Here is a 15,475-nt window from a genome sequence, read left to right as displayed (position 1 = left end):
AACATTCCAGACTTTTTGTGTATATGGATGCCAGGGGCTGAGGTGTCTTAACCCAAACACACTGTAGAAGAGAAATTGTTGTGTATGATGCAATGATAAACGGTACGATCATCTGAAAATCTTAAATTGCTGTGTTATGTCTGCATGTGGGCTAAAGAGGTTTTAAGGGGGTCAGTTACGGTGGCACAAAGCTCTTATTGCCATCACTATGTAGAAAGACCCTGTCTGGGGTGGGGGTGGGGTCTTGTGGACGGAATGCAGAGAGGCAGAGAAGAACAGAGAGGGAGAGATTTTAAAGGGACATAGAGATGGCTTGCAGGCAAGGGCTTGCTGTCAGGATTGATCATCCAAGAGCTTGATCCACGGAGCAGGCACAGCAGAAAGAGATCCAACTGCTGCAAACTGTCCGCTGGCCTCCACACGCGAGTCATGGCACACACACACACCTGTCCCTCCCCCACAAACACAACACAGAAAAGACTACTTACTGATTTTGTGTATGTGTGTTTTTGTCTGATTGTACATGTGTGCACGATACACATGCAGGAGCCTGAGGAGTCCGAGAGAGGGCAGAGTGGATCCCCTGGACCAGGAACACAGACTCGGGTCACCCCAAATACCATGTCCAGACTTAGTGTCAGTCTCATGGTGTTTCTGTAGAAGGAACAGAGAAATCCATACATTAAGAGCCTTGTAAAATGCAGTGGTGGAGACATGAGGTGGGCAGGTTCCAGCGAAGCTGGAGACCTCTGCTGTAGGGCTGGCTACCCTTGCTGCCTGGCTTCTCTGACTTCCTATTGGCAGAAGATGGGGGTCTGCGGGTACAGGAACCAGCGACAAGGCTGTTAGTGCACGGAGGTGAGCAGCCCTGGGCTATTTGTGAGTTAGAGAAAATTCAAGATGATTTGTCTCTGGTCCTGCAACACTCCATCCAGGTCTCAGCAAGGAAGAAAATCCATCAGGCCAAAGGGACAAATGGGATGGGTGTGATGGCACCCTTGGGCGCCGGATGGGGGCGAGGTATATGCAAATGAGTGTCGCGCAGGGATGCTGCATCCACAGGCTTTGCTGAAAGGCTAGGGATTTCCAGTGCAGCATGGAATGGAGCGGTGATCCGCGGGTGGCAGCGGGGCGCAGGAATCCAGGGACGTCCCGAAGTCTGCGCGGTCAAGTGATAATGTATTCAATACACAGGGCCGGTGGGGCTGAGTCATGGCTTCGGGAAGTAAAGCACACTCACCCAGCTAAGTGAGCACTCTCAACAGGGCTTTGGTTTATTCAGGCGAGGGTGACCGAATTGCACTAGTGTTGTGCTGGCCCCTGTGATTTCCCCAAATTAGGGAAATTTGACTGCATAATTTTTATTAATTTGCGACCTCGTTTGTGGTCTCGGCTTCTGCCATTTTCTCATATTTGGTTCCCTTCGTTCCTTTCTTTTTCTTTCTTATATGTTTCTTTTTCTGTATTTCTTTTTGGCGTACACCTTTAATCCCAGCACTCGGGAGGCAGAGGCAGGCTTATCTCTGTGAGTTTGAGAACAGCCAAGTCTACAGAGCTAGTTCCAGGACAGGCTCCAAAGCCACAGAGAAACCCTGTCTCGAACTCCCCCACCCCCAAAAAAAGTCTGTATTTTTGCCCATCCTTGTCAAGAAAACAAAAACATCGGCCTTAGAATTGGCATCTTTAGGAAATTATGTCCTGCGTTAATGAGAACATCCCTTCAGGTCTGGAGTTTTTGTCTTAATGTTCAGGAGCACTTGTAGGAAACTATGTCCTAAATTTTGGCTTGAGACTCCAGACTTTCCTTAATTCGTTCCTGCACTTAACATGCACCAGATGCGGGCTCGGGACCAGCACACCCCTAGATGAAAGACAGAAGCCTCTGGTAGGTAGAAAGCCATTGTTCTGATTCATTCCAAACAAAAGAAAACACCTCTCGTCATTTTATTATCTTCTAACTTAAATTGGCTTCCAACTGCATTAGCTCAGTTCAAAGAAATCTCTAGGATATACCCTGGGGCTCCCCCGGGTTCCACCTCCTCTGGTCTCCGCGGTTCATAGCTCCCAATCCCACTGCCAGGCCACCCTCGCCCCCGTGGGTCCCTCTCCACTCCGGGTCAAGTTCGTCCATCTCCATCCCGTCCGGACTCCCTGAGCACTGGCACCGCACTCGCCGCCTTTCCCACACGGGTCCCACTGAGGTTCCAGCACACACCTGGGGTGACCAATCTTCGCGCGTCCGTGCTCGGGGTCTCAAAGGACCGGACCCTAAAGCGGACTTGGGCTCCTTCCCGGAGTCCGGCTGGGCGACAGGAACGCGCGTCTGCCAGCATGGAGTCCATGGAGTCCAGGAACTCCGGGTGACGGCCAGGTCTCAGTGTCCTCGAGTATCCAGGTTAAAAACTTCCGCGGGAGCTGGGGAAGCTTTGGCGAGACACCCGGGAGGCAGGGCCTTTGGCTTTGAGGCCTCCTGCTCCGGATGCTCCGCCATGGACCTGTGGGTATCCCAGGTGTGGCCGCTGCCATGACGCCTGGATCACCAAGGCGACCTGTCAGACATCTGTGCACTGTCTCTGTGGAGCAATCGGTTAGTGCGTTCGGCTGTTAACTGAAAGGTTGGTGGTTCAATCCCACCCAGGGACGATGGCCTTTAGGCTTTTAACAAACAACTTTCCATATTGACAGCCACTTGTGTGCTGACTTGACAACTGGAGAGAGCACACTCCTACATTCTTAGAATTTACAAAGCCCATGCAAAACCTTAGCTCCTGTATTTAAGGGATTTATTAACTTGCCTGTCACATGCTGTCTGGTAGGGAAATCAGCAAAGTCAATTTGTATGATTTTTTGATGGAATGAGGTGTGGTGGGGAGGGGGACACCTGTGTACAACCACCTCCTGCTGTCGTTGGTTTACTTGGGGGTTGGATACTGTGAGAATCCTTTCTTATTAAAGGAAAATTATTAATAGCAAGTCACCAAAGCGCAGGAAACAGACCAGGTTTTAATAAAACGGGTAAATATTGCACCACTAAGTTGAAGTGGAAAATACACTGTGCTGACTAGAATAAAACAGCATACTTTGCCAATAGTCCAAAAGTATTTTTTTGGAAGAATATCAATGTCTGAGTCAGATATTCCTGGCCTTAATTAGACACCAGGTGAATGTGAGCAACCTGTAAAACTCTATGCCTGCCCTCTCGTGGAGCCCTCACAACACTGCAGGGAAGGCTCTGATTATCCCTACAGCCCAGAACGTGCATTTTTATTTAAAAAAAAATATTTTTCTAAATAAATTGAACCTATTTATGTATCTTCACCAGCAACTGGGGCGTCCTCACCCTTTGTGTTTCTCGTGGAAATTACTTGGGCTCTGTGCTCTGAAACCAGCTTGATGAGCCCTTTACTAAGCAGCTCCTGAAGGGCTGCCCTGGCCAAGGAACCCTGAACCTTGAGTCTCTCAGGGACCACAGCTGGAGTAATAAGCTTACAGTTAGGAACTTCCTTACAGCGTTTGTCATATGGAGCCTTGTCAAACAGGACTAGATTGTTGAGCCTGCCCTGAACTTTGCCTTTGGACCACTCCTTCGTTTTGGCCTTGCCACCAGACTTATTTACTGGGCCTGTGTCCTTTTGGGCCGACTTTCAGTCATCTTTCTTCTTGTTGTCATCCTTGGGCGGCATGATGGAGCTCGGAGAGTGGAAAGGACACTGCAGCCTCCCTAAGATGTCGGGAAAAAGTCAGAGGTAGACAAGAGAAATATATAGCTCACCAGACTTATTTTGTCATCCCACAAAGAAACAAAGAACACTTTTTATTTTGCTCTTCAAACACACCCTGCTTTTTACCTGATATTTGTTAAGAAAATTGGTATTGGAAGAATTTCAGCTCAAAGGCTCAAAAATATATTCAACAAAATTATAGAAGAAAACTTTCCCAACCTAAAGAAGGATATTCTTATGAAGGTACAAGAAGCTTAGAGAACACCAAATATACTGGATCAAAAAACAAGAATCAAAAAATATCCCCTCACCATAAAATAATCAAAACACAAAACATACAGAATAAAGAAAGAATATTAAGAGCTGCAAAGGTAAAAGGTCAAGTAACATATAAAGGTAAACCTAGCAAAATTACATGTGACTTCTCTATGGAGAACTTGAAAGCCAGAGTGTCCTGGATAGATGTGCTGCAGACACTAAGAGACCATGGATGCAAGCCCAGACTACTATACCCAGGTCAGCTTTCTTTAACCATCAATGGAGAAATCAATTTATTTCAGGACAAAAACAGATTTAAGCAATACGTATCCACAAACCCAGCCTTACAGGAAGTATTAGAAGGTAAACCTCAACACAAGGAAGCCAACAATACCCACTATATCACAGACATCTGATAACCCTCCACCAAAACAACTCAAAGAAAGGAAACACACAAACACTACCACCAAAATAAATAAATAAATAACCGGGGTTAACAACCACTGGTCATTAATATCACCTAATATCAATGGACTCAATTCACCTATAAAAAGGCACAGGTTAAGAGAATGGATACAAAAACAGGATCCAACATTCTGCTGTTTACAAGAAACACTCCTCAACCTCAAAAACAGACACTACCTCAGAGTAAAGGGCTGGGAAAAGGTTTTCCAATCAAACAGAACTAAGAAACAAGCAGTTGTGGCTATCCTAATATCTAACAAAATTGATTTCAAACTAAAATCAATCAGAAGAGATGAAGAAGGACACTTTAAACTCATAACAGGAACGATTCATCAAGATGCAGTCTCAATCCTGAATATCTATGTCCCTAATATAAAAGCACCCACATATGCAAAAGAACTAGAACTCAAACCCACAAACTAATAGTAGGAGATGGACAGGTCAACCAGACAGAAACTTAACAGAGAAATAAGAGAACTAATAGATGTATTGAGTCAAATGGACTTAACAGACATCTATAGAACATTCTACCCAAACAGGAAATAAACCATCTTCTCAGCACCTCGTGGAACCTTCTCAAAAACTGATCTCAGACTTAGTAACAAAGCAAACATCCACAAATACAAAGAAATTGGAGTAAACTACCTGTGTCTTATTGGCTCACCATGGAGTAAAGTTAGAAATTAACAACAATACAACCCCCAGAAAGCCTACAAACTTGTGAAAAGTGAACAGTCAACTACTGAACCACTCCTGGGTCAAGGAAAAATTAAGAAAGAAATTAAAGTTTTCCTTTAATTCAATGAAAATGAAGACACAACATACCCAAACCTATGGGACACTATGAAAGCAGTGCTAAGAAGGAAGTTCATAGCACTAGGTGCCCATATAAAGAAAATGGAGAAGGCTCACACCAGAGACTTAACAGCACACCTGAAAGCTCTAGAAAAAAAAAAGGCAGACTTACCCAGGAGGAGTAGAAGACTGTAAATAATCAAACTGATGGCTGAAATCAACTAAATAGAAACACAGAAAACAATACAAAGAATCAATGAAACAAAGAGCTAGTTTTTTTTTTGTTTTGTTTTGTTTTTTAAGAAAATCAACAAAAGGGCTGGAGGGATGGCTCAGAGGTTAAGAGCACTGACTGCTCTTCCAGAGGTCCTGAATTCAATTCACAGAAACCACATAGTGGCTCACAGTCATCTTTAATGAGATCTGGCGCCTTCTTTTGGTATGTGGGAAGCAGAATGTTTTACACATAATAAATAAAATTTCAAAAAAAAATCAACAAAATAGACAAACCCTTTTCCAAACTAGTCAAAAGGCAGAGAGAACATGCAAATTAACAAGATCAGAAACGCAAAGGGGGACATAACAACAGACACTGAGGAAATTCAGAGAATTATTAGGTCTTACTACAAAAGCCTATAAGCCACAAAATTGGAAAATACAAAAGAAATGGATTTTTTAGATAAATACAATATACCAAAATTAAATCAAGACCCAGGTGAACAATTTAAATAGCCCTATAAGTCACGAGGAAATAGAAGCTGTCATCAAAACCCCCACCCCCAAAAGAGCCCAGGGCCAGATGCTTTTAATGCAGAATTCTACCAGAACTTCCAAGAAGAGCTAATACCTATATTCCTTAATGTGTTCCACATTATAGAAACAGAAGAGCCATTGCCAAACTCTTCTTATGAAGCTACAGTTACCTTGATACCAAAACCACACACTCAAACAAGAAAGAGAATTACAGACCAATCAACTCATGAACATCAATGAAAAAATTCTCAATAAAAAAATGGCAAACCGAATCCAAGAACACATCAAAAAAATTATCCATTATGATCAAGTAGGCTTCATCCCAGAGATGCAGGGCTGGCTCAACATACGAACATCTATCAATGTAATTCATCATATAAATAAACTATAAGAAAAAAACCATATGATCATTACATTACATGCCAAAAAAGCATTTGATACAATTCAACACCTTTTATGATAAAGGTCTTGGAGAGATTAGGGATACAAGGATCATATAAAATAATAATAAATATAATAAAACAATATACAGCAAGCCAACAGATAACATCAAATTAATGGAGAGAAACTCAAAGCGATTTCACTAAAATCAGGAACAAGACAATGCTGTCCACTCTCTCCATATCTTTTCAACATAGTGCTTGAAGTTCTAGCAATACCAATAAGACAACATAAGGAGATCAAGGGGATTCGAATTGGAAAGGAAAAAGTCAAACTTTCATTATTTGCAGATGATATGATAGTGTACATAAGTGACCCCAAAAACTCTACCAGAAAACTGCTACAGCTCATAAATGCCTTCAGTGATGTGACAGGATACAAGATCAACTAAAAAAAAAAAAAACCCAGTAGCCCTCCTATACACAAAGGATAAAGAAGCAGAGATGGAAATCAGAGAAACATCACCTTTCACAATAGCCACAAATAGCATGAAGTATCTTTGGGTAACACTAACCAAAGAAATGAAAGATCTATTTGACAGGAACTTGAAGTCTTTGAAGAAAGAAATTGAAGAGGACACAAGAAAATGGAAAGATCTCCTATGCTCCTGGATAGGTAGGATCAAATAGTAAAAAAATGGCAATTCTACTAAAAGCAATCTATAGATTCAATGCAATCCCCATCACAATGCCAACAAAATTCTTCACAGACCTTGAGGTAACAATAATCAACTTTCTGTGGAAAAACAAAAAACCCAGGATAGCCAAAACAATTTTACAGAGTAAAGGAACTTCCAGAGGCATTACCATCCCTGACATCAAACTCTATTACAGAGCTACACTAATGAAAACAGCTTGGTATTGGCATAAAAAACAGAGACATTGACCAATGAAATCGATTCACAGACCCAGATATTTAATCCACAAACCCATGAACACCTGATTTTTGACAAAGAAGCTAAAATTATACAATGGAAGAAAGAAAGCATCTTTAACTAGTGGTGCTGGCATAACTGGATTTCAATTTGTAGAATAATGAAAATAGATCCATACCTATCCCCATGCACAAAACTCAAGTAAGTCCAAATGGATTAAAGACCTAAATATAAATCTGACCACAATGAACCTGATAGAAGAGAAAATGAGAAGTAGCCTGCAATATATGGGCACAGGACACCACTTCCTACATATAACCCCAGTAGCAGAGTCAATAATAGCAACAATGAATAAATGGGAGCTCCTAACACTGAGAAGCTTCTATAAAGCAAAGAACACTGTCATTAAGACAAAAGGGCAACCTATGGAATGGGAGAAGATCTTCACCAACCCCACATCAGACAAAAGTCTGATCGCCAAAATATATAAAGAACTCAAGAAACTAGACATTACAATTCTAAATAACCCAATTACTGAACTGAACGGAGAATTCTCAACAGAAGAATTTCAAATGGCCAAAAGATTCTTAAGGACATGTTCAACTTCCTTAGCTATCAGGGAAATGCAAATCAAAACAACTTACACCTGTCAGAATGGCTAAAATAAAAAACACCAATCATAGCCTATGATGGAGAGGATGTGGGGTAAGGGGAACACTCCTCCATTGCTGGTGGGAATGCAAACTTGTGCAACCACTTTGGAAATCAGTGTGGAAGATTTTCAGAAAGTTGGGAGTCAACATACCTCAGGTTCCAGCAATATCACTCTTGGGAATATACCCAAGAGATGCCCAATCATACTACAAAAGCATTTGTTCAACTATGTTTATAGCAGCATTATTTATAATAACCAGAAGCTGGAAACAACCTAGATGCCCCTCAATGGAATAATGGATTCAGAAAGTGTGGCACATCTACACATTAGAGTACTACTCAGAGGTTAAACAAAAATGACATCTTAAATTTTGCATGCAAATGGATGGAAATAGAAAACACTATCCTGAGTGTGAATACCCAGACCCAGTAATATGAATATGGTATGTACTCAATCATTAGCGACATCTAGCTATAAACAAAGGACACAGAGCGTACAGTTCACAATCCTAGAAAAGCTAAGTAATAAGGTGAACCTACAGAAAAGCATATATAGATTTTCCTAGAAATTGGAATCAGAGAAGATGGCCAGACAGAAGTTGGAAGCATGAGGATGGGGGTGGGTGGGAGGAAGGGAAGAGGGAGAATGGGTGATAGAGAAGGGAGAAGGGGAGGGCTGTGGAGAGCTTGGAGGAGGGGGAGGGTTGAGATGTAGGAAGGATGGATATGTGAGCAGGGAAAAAGATATCTTAATTGAGGGAGCCATTTTGGGGTTGGCAAGACGCTTCGCTCTGGAGAGGTCCCCAGGAGTCCACTGGGATGACCCCAGCTAGGACCCTGGGCAGTGGAGGAGAGGGTGCCTGAACTGCCCTTGTCCTGTAGGCAGACTGATGACTATCTTAATATCACCATAGACCTTCGTCCAGAGACCGATGGTGATAGATAGAGACAGAGACCCACATCAGAGCACTGGACTGAGCTCTTAATGTCCAGTTGAAGAGTGGAAGGAGGGAGAATATGAGCAAGGAAGTCAGGACCACAAGGGGTTGGCCTTCCCTCTGAGACAGTGTGCTAATTGGAGCTCACCAAATCCAGCTGGACTGGGACTGAACGAGCATGGGAACAAACTGGCCCCTCTGAATGTGGCTGACAAATGGTCAGAATGAGAAACCAATGATAATGGCACTGGGATTTGCCTCTACTGCATGGACTGGCTTTTTGGGATCCTATTCTATTTGGATGCACACCTTCCTAAGCCTGGATGGAGGGAGAAGGGCCTTGGACATCCCACAGGGCAGAGTGCCTTACCCTCTCTTAGAACTGGAGGGGTAGATGAGAAGGGAGTGAAAATTTTGATTGGTATTATTTATAAAGTAATAAAAAAGAAAGTTGTTACTAGGAAATAATGAAAACAAAAAGAAAATAGGTATTGGCTTTCAGAAATTATTCCTTAGGAAATTAGGTACTGTGTTAATGAGAAAACTCTGAAAGACTTGAAATTTGGAATTTTCTGCCTGAAAGCCAGAGTACTTTTTGGCAACTGTCAAAATCTAGGTTGCTACTGCACTCCAGACTTTTTCCCCCTGTGGTTCCTGTATTTAACATGCACCAGACCCTGACTCGGGAACAGCACATCCCTCTCAAAGCATGTTTTAAATTCGGTATTCACTAAATGAATTGATACAGTTGTTAGACAACAATTCTTCTCCTCCTTTTTTTTTTTTTTTTTTTTTGGTTGAGGCTGGCTCACTAGCTGCTGACTTCTCTGACTTCGTGTTGATTGAAGATAGGGGTCTGTCACTACACAGGGAAACCAGCGACAGGGCTGTTAGGCCACGGCGGTGAGCAGCCATCGACTATTTGGAAGTTGGAGATAATTCAAGATGATTTGTCTCTGATCCTGCAACACTCCATCCAGCTCTCTGAATTCAAGAAAGTTCACCAAGCAAAAGGGGCAAAGAGGATGCCTGTGATGTCACCCCTGGGTGCTGCTTGGAGGCGTGGTCTATGAAGATGAGGAGCGCGCAGGGACAGTCGCATCAGCACCATTTGAGGAAACACGCTGCATTTCCAGCGCAGTGTGGAAGGGTGAGCTGGTCCACGGGGAGCATCGAATCGAAGGAATGGGGTGCGCGTCCAATTAGGTCCTGGAGTATGCGTGGCGAAGTGACCGTGTGTTCAGAGTGCAGAGCCGGTTGTGCTGAGTCTGGGCTGCAGGACAGCAAAGCATACCTACCTGGCAGAGGAGATACCTTGATCACGTAGGTGGTTTTCCCAAGGCGAGGCCCACCCATTGCACTTGGGGTGCGTTGACCCCTGCTATTTCCCCAAATGCGGGAAACTCGACTGCATAATTTCTGTTAGTGGGGGACTGCGTTCGCGCTCTTCCCTGATACCTCTTGTTTTAAAAAAAGGCCTTTTTCTTCCTACAGCTGTTTTTCCTCTTGGTCTTTTTTTATTCTCTTTTATGCTTCTAAATATGTGGTCGAAATTGCCAAGTTAACTTAAGGTCTTAACCTTTGAAGTGACATCTTTAATTTTTGTTAAAATAATTTTTGTTAGTGGGGGACTGTGTTCGCGCTCTACCCTGATCTTTCCTGTTTAAAAAGGCAGACAACTTCTTCCTACTGCTTTGTTTTTCCCTCTCTCTCTTAACTTCTATATCTGTGTTCAGTCTTTCCAGGAAAATTTAAAGCCTCGGCCTCATATAAAATATGTTTAGGAGTTTAGTTCCTGGAGTAATGAGAACATTTCTTAAAGTCTGGAGTTTTTGTCTTAAAGTACAGGAGCAGGTCCACGGTGCATAGTCTCCAATCCCACCCCAGGCCATCCTTGCCCCTGTCCATCCCTCTACATAGTCTCCAATCCCACCCCAGGCCACCCTCGCCCCTGTAGGTCCCTCTCCACCCCATGTCAAGTTCTTCCATCTCCCTCCTGTCTGGACTCCCTGAGCACTGGCACCTGCCCCTCGCCGCCTTTCTTGCAATCGTCCAGACAAGGCTCCAGCACACACCTGGGGTGACCACCCCTTTGCGCGTCCTTGCTCGGGTCTGCAAAAAACCTGACCCTAAAGCTCACGTGGGCTCCTTCACGGAGTCCTGATGGGCTGGGAAGGCGACTCTGCCAGTGTGGAGTCCAGGGAGGCCTGATCCCAGATACCCTGGGCTTCAAACGTCCTGGAGGTGCCTGCATCCCTATGTTCTAGTTTTTTGGATGAGGCAGGGTACTCTGACCACTATTGAAAGAGAAAAGCAGACATCAACCAACCCAGTCATAAAATCCTTGACCTACAAAATGTCCTGTCTACAAAATATGAAGGACAAAAAGAAGGTGGCACAAATCTTTGGGAATAGCCAACCAGGGTCTGAATTGACTTAAGGCCCACTCTACAAGTAGGAACTCACACCAAACACTTGCTTGAGTAACTAAGAATAGAGTAGATAGATAATCAGAGTCGATATACAGATAGATAGATAGATAGATAGATAGATAGATAGATAGATAGCCCAAAGACCAAGGGTAAAACCTTACTAAATAAATAAATAAATAAATAAATAAATAGATTAGTATTTGGTTTTAACTAAGGTCTCTGGACTATCTGCTACTATTTACCTATATCTTTCCAGACATTGAACTTAAGTCTTCAGTCTTAATGGAAACACCTTTACCATTTTTTATCCAGCACAATATGAAAACATACACACATCACATAGCATATATGTGGGCCTCATGGTAGTTTGGTGCCTGTGCAGATCAGAAAAAGGAGGAGGATCCCCAGCATCTGGAGTTAAATAGGTGTGAGCCTCCATGTAGGTGATGGGAATCGAACCTGGATCCTCTGCAAAAACAGTCAGTGCTCTTAACCAAAACCCTATCTCTTTCGCCGTTTACCCTGAAGGCTCTTTCCCCTCTGTGTAGCCCTGGCTGTCCTGTAACTCACTATGCAGACCAGGCTGGCCTGGAACTTAAAGATCTGCCTGTCTCGGCCTCCTGAGTGCTAGGATGAAAGATGTACATCCCGAGGACTCTGAAGAATATAAATGTTTTTACGGCAGTGAAGGGCAACTCTAAAATAGCTGAAAGTTTATTTGTGTATTTATCACAATTGAAATAATTGTGTGTGGGACAGGGTCTTGCTATGTAGCCCAGGCTAGTATCAATTTCCTGCCCCTCCAGCCATCACATTTTGTGTGCTTGGCTGACCTGACCCCAGTCCTACAATCAGACTCATTTTCAAGGGCCACCTGGGGTGTATGGTGAAGCAAACATCACAAAGACAGAGTTGGCAATCATGGGAGCTGTGGGAACCCCATTTCTTCTGCAGAGTCTGAACACAGAATGAAAGATAAAGTTTCAAATCATGACACACCAAGACCAAGTTCTTAACACACAAGAGACTTATTTTCCCCAGAGGAACAGAGGGCAGGAAGTAAGAACGAGATATAGGAGATAGGGGATGAGGGAGAAGGGACAGGAACAAGGGAAGGGGACAGGGATATTTTTCTGGAGACACAAAAAACTGGTTCTAGATACAGAAGAGACAGACTTGGCATATAGGGAAATGATGATTTATGAAGGTAAAATGGAAACCCCTATATTAGGATGAGGTCTTTAATTTTAATTGGACAAGTTGATTTGATGAGCCAACGGGGGCTTGGATGTCTGGACTTCAATAATTGATTGCTGGACCTTGGTGGGTAGTCAGGCTCAGAATGGGCAAAAGGCCATATAAAAGAATAGACCTTTTGGGGTTTTCTCCAACACTGGGAATGGAAACCAAACCTCACACACACTGGACTAACACTCTACCTCTGAGCTATAGCCCCAGGACTGACCCTGCACTAGCGAGGCTGAGGCAGGGGGTTAGAAGTTCAGACCAGCAGGACTACTCATCAAGACCATGTCTCACATAAAGACATAATAAAGAGCACACAAATTCAGAGGAAGGCAGAGATGGAGACTGGTGGGATGGGACTGAGACTCAGGCCATCCACGTCCCAGATCCTGGAAGAGGCAGGAAGGAGCCTCTACCTGGACCCTCTGAAGAAGGCAGTCTCCAGGATTTGGGACTTTCGGTTTCCAGAACCAGAAAATTCCATCCCTGCTGCTTTAAGTGATGTGGATTGTAGCCACTTACAACAACCCAGAACCCACTTCTAGGTGCCCAGGAAGTTACACGGTGTGTTCTACATGCAGTGGTTCTGGGATTCTACCAACGAGTCCTGAAGATCACTGTGGCCTGCTGTCTCTCCCAGATAAACAGGGTGAGAAGGTCCCTGTGGAGCCTCCCCTAATTCTACAAAACAGCTCAGATAATTTCATTCTTCCTTCCTGAGACCTCACTCTCGCCATCTGGGTGATATGGTACCCTGGAGACAGCACTCCCCCAAGACCGTGCCTGGCCACCCTAATTACCAACTGCCACCAACTCTGTCAACCATCTCTCCATCTCTCAAGGCAGATCACCCTGCCTGTGCCCTGAAAATCCAGTTTTCTCTCTTCCAACAGGTCCCATGTAGCCCAGGCTGGCCTCCATCTCACCCTGCAGCTAAGGATAACCTGCAAGCTCTGATCTCCCTTTTTTCCAATATGTCAAGGCATGTTTACATAGTGCTGAAATGGAGCTTGGGGTTTAGTGTCTCCTAGGGAAGCCCTCCACCAACTGAGCTTCCATCCGGGTCTGCCTGTCTTCTTTGAACCAGAGTTTCTGTGGTCCAGAATGGTCTGGAACTTCTGATCTTCCTATGCTGTTATCTCCAACACTGGAATGACAGGCTTGTGTCTCACACATCTTTCTTCCCATCAATGAACAGCTCTCCAACATCCCCAGGGTCTGGTATTGGATCACTATCATGAGAATGTAGTCATGAGGGAGGTGAATGACACTAACCACCTGGGGTGCCATGCAAAGGTGCATTCCCACAGGCACACAGTTATTAGGCAGCGTGTGATTGTGTGCAGGTTTTCCTGTTTACGTGTCTGCGTGTGTGTGTGTGTGTGTGTGTGTGTGCTTGTGTCTCCATTGCTAACGACTCCTCTAGATGGCGCACACTGACCTCTGGGTGCCACTACTCTCCTCAGTCTATTGATTCAAGGTTGGGGCCATCATACTCTTTCTACGATTGTTTGCTTTCCGTATCTGAAGCTCACCTGGGCTCAGTGGATACAGGTAGACCTGCCAAGAGCTAGTCACACCCTCTCTATCAACCTCATAGCTTGAGTGAGCTCTAGTGACATTCTGAGTGAAATTTTCATCACTTCCTATGTGTCTTCTCTTTGTTTTGAACCCTCCAGTCTCTAAAAGTGCTCGTTCACTTCAGAGACCTCATCTGTTCTACTCCCTTTATCCTGACCTCATTTCTAGGCATGCTTTGTTTCTCACGTTACTTGAGTGTGGATCTTTTTTTATGTATACAATATTTTTTTATGTATACAATATTTTGTGTGTATGCCTGAGGGCCAGAAGAGGGCGCCAGACCTCTTTACAGATGGTTGTGAGCCACCATGTGGTTGCTGGGAATTGAACTCAGGACCTTTAGAGGAGCAGGCAATGCTCTTAACCACTGAGCCATCTCTCCAGCCCATGAGTGTGGATCTTAAGGAGGGAAACGCCATCCCTGGGCAGTGGTTGGGAAGTGAGCTTTCAACTTCTCACATAAAACGTTAGAAGCAGAGAGCTAGATTTCTGGCTTTAGGAAGACAATGTGTGTAAAGACTTCCCCTGTGGCCCAAGAGAGGATCTTGGAAATGGCACCTTAGTTTCAAGTAACTTTTGGGTGAAGTAGTTAGCAGGGGTTAAGAGCTGTATCATATGACATCAGAAGTCCCCCACCTGGACATTCTACTGTATCCTGGAGAGCCTGGAATTCTGTGATGTCACCTGTGTTGTGCAACGCCAACTGCCCTTGAGGCATTCGTTCAGTGCCTGTGTGGTTCACCCACAGCCATGCTGACACGACTGAACAGGCTGCTTGGGAGACAGGATGGAGAGCGCAGGGAGGCCAGAGAGAGGCACAGGGAAGATGGCCTTCAGTCTCCGAGTCACACATCAAGGAATAAATGGTTCTGGAGAAAGCGCAGTGAGTCCTGGGCAGGGGACAGGGATTCCTGAAGGATGAAGGCTTAAGTTGATCCTTTCAGGAGTGGACTCAGGAGGTGGGAGTTCCTGGGAAGCGATGTCCTCTTCTGCTTTTCTGAGTTACTAAAGAGCAGACCCAGAGTCGAGGATATCTGATGGTGTGTTTGGCAGAGAGCCAGGGATGGTCAAGGCTTCAACTGCAGTGCTGAGGGCCCTCTTCTTTCCCTCGGCCTCTGCGTGGGAAGCACAGAAGGAGCCACTGTGGTTCCAGTTTCAGCCCTGCCCTTCATTGTCACTGGATTTCTTTTGCTTGTGTGTCACTAAAGAGAGGGAGAGTAACGTCCCCCAGACAAGCTCCCAAATAAATCACACACAAAGACTTCTTCTTTCTTCTGAATGCCTGCCCTTAGCTTGGTGTGTTTCTTCTCAGCTCTT

General features: G+C 44.4%; 3 non-coding genes across 3 annotated transcripts; all 3 read left to right on the top strand.

Moving 5' to 3' along the window:
* Nucleotides 1–1,232: 1,232 nt before the first annotated feature.
* On the top strand, nucleotides 1,233–1,394 carry LOC121451177. The gene has a single exon (XR_005974702.1). It is a non-coding gene; the product is annotated as a U1 spliceosomal RNA (small nuclear RNA).
* Nucleotides 1,395–2,569: 1,175 nt separating this feature from the next.
* On the top strand, nucleotides 2,570–2,643 carry Trnan-guu. The gene has a single exon. It is a non-coding gene; the product is annotated as a tRNA-Asn (tRNA).
* A 7,547-nt stretch (nucleotides 2,644–10,190) lies between these two features.
* On the top strand, nucleotides 10,191–10,354 carry LOC121451160. Its single transcript, XR_005974691.1, has one exon. It is a non-coding gene; the product is annotated as a U1 spliceosomal RNA (small nuclear RNA).
* Nucleotides 10,355–15,475: the final 5,121 nt, after the last annotated feature.

The sequence above is a fragment of the Microtus oregoni genome, unplaced genomic scaffold (genome assembly GCF_018167655.1).
Source record: "Microtus oregoni isolate MIOR12 unplaced genomic scaffold, Mior012 000007F_ref0000211, whole genome shotgun sequence".
In the NCBI taxonomy this organism is placed as follows: Eukaryota; Metazoa; Chordata; class Mammalia; order Rodentia; family Cricetidae; genus Microtus; species Microtus oregoni.
Note: the sequence above shows the minus strand (reverse complement) of the source record. Positions and strands in the feature narration are given on the sequence as shown.